We start from the raw sequence: 4645 nt of genomic DNA, 5'->3' as shown, positions 1-4645 counted from the left end.
AAGGTGAGAAAGGGGTTGGGATGGGGTGGGAAAGGTGTGGGATGAGGTGGGAAAGGGGTGGGAAAGGGTGGGATGGGATGGGAGGGGTGAGAAAGGGTGGGAAAGGGTGGGAAGGCATGGGATGAGTAGGAGAAGGTGAGAAAGGGGTGGGAAGGGTTGGGAAGTGGGTGGGAGGGGATGGGATGGGGTGGAAATGGGTGGGAAAGGGGTGGGAGGGGTTGGAATGGCATGGGATGAAGTGGGAAAAGGATTGGGAGGGGTGGGATGGAGTTTGGGATGGAGGAGGGGTTGGGATGGGGTGGGAAGGGGTGGGATGGAGTGGAAAGGGGTTGGAAGGGGATGGAGGGCGTGGGATGGGGTGGGATGGGGTAGGATAGGGTTGGGAAGGGGCAGGATGGAGTGGGAAGGGGTGGGAATGGCATGGGATGGAGTGGAAAGGGATTGGGATGGGATGGGATGGGATGGGATGATGGATGGGATGGGATGGGATGGGATGGGATGGGATGGGATGGGAATGGAATAAAAAAGGAGTTTGGGGTGGAGAAGGGGATTGGGATGGGATGGGATGGGAAAGGGGTTGGGAAGGGGTTGGGAGGGGTGGAATGGGGTGGGATGGAGTGGGAATGGGATAAGGATGGAGTTTGGGATGGAAAGGAGTGATGGCAGGGGGGAGGAACCGGGATTGGAATCATCTGCCTGGGATCCACCTTGGAATTGGGTTGGATCCCCCTGGAATTCTCACGGGATGCCCCTGGAATTGGGTCAGATCCCCCTGGAATTGGGTTGGAACCCCCTGGAATCAAGTCAGATCCCCCTGGAATTCTGCCGAGATCCCCTGGAAAGGACTCGTGGGGGAGCCTAAAAACTGGAATATACCCGGAATTCCACATGGATCCCTTTGGAATTCTCTCGGGATCCCCTGGAAAGGACTCAGAGTGGGACAGGGGGAGCCCAAAAACCAGAATATCCCTGGAATTCCACCTGGCTCCACCCTAAAAATCCTATCGGGTGGGTCCCGGATTCCCTTTTTTCCCCTTCCCCCATTCTGCCATTACCGCTGGGAATTCAGAAATTGTTGGAAGCCTTCATGGAGTTCTCCAGGTTTTGCTTGTCTATCACCATAAAGGGAAGTTTAAGTACTCCCAGAACCCCAAAACTGTAGGAACAGGGGGGTTTGGTCACTCCGGGACACCCAAAATACCGGGACAACGAAGATTGCTCACCCTCCGCCCCCCCAAACATCGAATTCCCACGTACCCAGATCACCCCAAGACCCAACCCCAGCAATCTGGGACCCCCCAAGCCGCGGACAGGGTCAGCCCCAGCAGCAGCAGAGGCAGCAGGGGGATACTCCGAGCTCCATCCATGGCCCCTCCGGACACCGGGATACCGGGAAGAGTCGATGTGGCTCCCAGGAAAGCGGCGGCGAACTGGGGGAGCTGGGCCGGGGGGCGCAGCACCCCGAAAACTCCTCAGCCAATGGGAGCGAGCGGAGCTGATGCGTCATCAGTTGCCGGGCAGACCCGGCTCAAACTGAGCCCTCACCGAACTCAGCCAATCAGAGAACGTCCTCCACTCGGTTTTGGGTACATGTCGGAGCTCCGGGACAGCCTGATCGCCGTTTTTGGGTTCAGCAGAGCTGCGGGATCCCTGGATGCCCATCTGTGGGTTCCCCTGAGCTCCCACCTGCCCCGCATCCCACGGACCGCCCAGAACCCCCCACCCCCGGGGGTTGCAGTGCCCCCAACGGCCTCAGCCAATCAGAAAGCGCGGACGCGACCTTTCTGACCAATCAGAACGCGATATGCTGATGACTCATCAGTTGCCGGGAAGACCCGACGCAAAACGAGCCCCAACTTTGCGCTCAACCAATCAGAGCGCGTCCAAAACAGCCCAAAACCGGCCCCGCCCGGCTATTTTTGGGGTGTCAGCCCCTGCCCGGCGCTGGGGATGGAGCGTGTGCGGGGAACTGGGGCCGTACTGGTGGTACTGGTGGTGCTGGGAGCCCCCCCGGCTACGGGCGAGGAGCTCTCGGGTGAGCGCGGGGGGGCGGGAAGGGAGAAAGAGGAGAGAAAAGAAGGGGTGGAAACCCTAAAAGTGAGTGCGAGGGGGGTTGGAACCCCCAGAATTAGTGGGAGGGGAGTGGGAGCCCCAAAGTGAGCGCGGGGCGGGTCTGGGGATTGGGAGGTTGGTGAGAAAGGGGAGAAAAGGGGGTGGGAGAGCAGGAAGAGGGGTGCCATGGGGGTCCCTCTGTGTCCCCCACCACTGGAGCCCTGCAGCGGTTCCCTGGGGCTCTGGGGGTGGGGTCGGATCCGCACTGGGGAGTCCCCAACCCGCTGTCCATCCCCGGGGGGCTGATCGGGGGTTCCCCCCCAGCCAAGACCGGTGCTGCGACGGCCGTGGGGCAGAGGAGGGTGGGAAAGGGGGCTGGGGGATGATGGGGGAGGACAGGGCACCCCCTGACCCGTGTCTTGCACACAAAGGGGTGTTCCAGGAGATGGTAAAGGCCGAGTGTCACTTCATCAACGGAACCGAGCGGGTGAGGTACGTGGTGAGGCTCATCTACAACCGGGAGCAGTACACACACTACGACAGCGATGTGGGAGTGTATGTGGGGGACACCCCGTATGGGGAGATAGCGGCCAGGTACAGGAACAGCCTACAGGAATTCATGGAGCACAGACGGGCTCAGGTGGACACGTACTGACGGCACAACTACCCGATCGTCACCCCGTTCAGCGTGGAGAGGAGAGGTGAGCACGGGGCAGAGCGGGTTCCCTCGGGAATTCCCCTGCCCCGGGAACGACCCTGGAGCCCCTCAAACCCTCCCTTGGAATCACCCCTGACCCCTCAGCCCTCCCTGTGCCCATCCCCGTGGCCTTGTGCCCCCTCCCAGTGCCCCCTAATCCATCCCAGTCTCTCCCAGTGCCCCCCATTCCATTCCGATGCATTCCAGTTTTTCCCAGTGTCCCCCAGTCCATCCCAATCTCTCCCCGTGCTCCCCCGCGTCTCCGCCCAGGTAGGGCCACGGCTCTCCCTCCCCTCAGCCAATCAGAGCTCATCTCTTTGATGACTCATCAGTTGCCGGGCAGACCCGGAGCGCAGAGTTCCCTCTTCAAGACAGCCTATCCAGTCCCGCTCGGGTCCTTCCCAGTCCATCCCAGTCCCTCCCAGTCCTCTCAGTCATTCCCAGTCACTCCCACTCATTCTCAGTCCCTCCTAGTCATTCCCACACCCTCTCAATCCATTCCCAGTCTTTCTCAGTTCACTCCCACACCTCCCAACTCTCTTCCCAGTGCCCTCCCAGCTCATCCCCTTCTACCCTAGTCCATTCCCAGTCCCCCCCAGTGCCATCCCAGTCCCTCCCAGTGCCACCCAAACCCCTACCAATGTCCTACAAGCCCTCTTTCCTCTCTCCCCGTGCCCCCCAGCTCAGCCTAGTGTCTCCCCTTCTTGCCCAGTGCCCCCCAGCTCAGCACAGTCTCTCCCGTCTCTCTCCCAGTGCCCCCCAGCGTGTCCATCTTGCTGGTGCCGTCGAGCTCCCAGCCCGGCCCCAGCCCCTGCTCTGCTCCGTGATGGATTTCTACCCTGCACGGTGCAGGTGAGGTGGTTCCAGGATGGGCAGGAGCTGCCGGAGCACGTGGTGGCCACCGACGTGGTCCCCAACGGGGACTGGACCTACCAGGTGCTGGTGATGCTGGAAATCCCCCCGGCGCGGGGTCACCTACACCTGCCAGGTGGAGCACGTCAGCCTGGAGCAGCCCCTCAGCCGGCACTGGGGTACGGCCCGGCCCCCCCAGCATGGGGGGACACTGGCAGGGGGGGCAGGGGTCTGGGGGAGGACTGGGGACACTGGGAGGCACTTTGGGGGGCAATGGAGAGGCTGAGAAGGAGGTTGGGGGGTCCTGGGAGGGCTGAGAGGGGCTTTGGGGAGTTGTGTGGGCGACTGGGAGGGAGTTTGGGTGAGCCTGGGAGGGATGGGAGGGAGGTTGGGGTGGGCTTGGGGTGACTGGGAGGGGATTGGGGAAGTGCTGGGTGGGCTGGGAAGGGACTGGGAGGGGTTCAGGGTGTTCTGGGGGTGATGGGATGAGGGTGGAGGGTCCTAAATGGGATGGGAGGGGCTTTGTGGATCCCCGAGGGTCTGGAAAGGGACAGGCAGGAGGTTTCAGGGAGTGCTGGGTGGGCTGGGGGAGACCAGGATGGGGTTTTTTGGGGGTCCCAAGTGGTCTCTGGGAGGTTTTGGGGGTTCTGACCCTCGGCTCCCCCCAGAGATGCCACAGGACACCGTACACAGCAAGATCCTGGTGGGGGTCGGGGGCTTCGTGTTGGGTTTCGTCTTCCTGGTGCTGGGGATCGGCTTCTACCTGTGGGAGAAGGTAAATGGGGGTCCCCGGGGGTCGTGTCCCCCCTTCCCCAGAGCGTGTGTGCCCTCCCTGCCCCCAAACCTCTGTCACCCCCTTTTCTCTCCCCACAGAGCTCCTGAACCAGCGGCGGCCGCAGCCCCTCCCCGTGGCCTCGGGCCCAGCCGGGACCCCTCAATCCATCCCCGCCCAGAGTTGGGGGGGTCGTGTGTCCCCCCTGGCCCTGCTTTTGTTCTCACACCAGCCGCCTGCTCCCTGCAGCATTTAACATCCTGCTTTGCAGA

At 62.2% G+C, this 4645-nt stretch overlaps 1 pseudogene; it reads left to right on the top strand.

The window, feature by feature from the left end:
• The first annotated feature begins 1590 nt into the window (after positions 1-1590).
• LOC126643301 (HLA class II histocompatibility antigen, DR beta 4 chain-like) lies at positions 1591-3587 on the top strand (annotated as a pseudogene).
• The last annotated feature ends 1058 nt before the right edge of the window (positions 3588-4645 follow it).

This window comes from Myiozetetes cayanensis, unplaced genomic scaffold (assembly GCF_022539395.1).
Source record: "Myiozetetes cayanensis isolate MyiCay16 unplaced genomic scaffold, myiCay2020 scf265, whole genome shotgun sequence".
NCBI classification, from domain to species: domain Eukaryota; kingdom Metazoa; phylum Chordata; class Aves; order Passeriformes; family Tyrannidae; genus Myiozetetes; species Myiozetetes cayanensis.
This window is presented reverse-complemented; position numbering and strand designations above follow the sequence as displayed.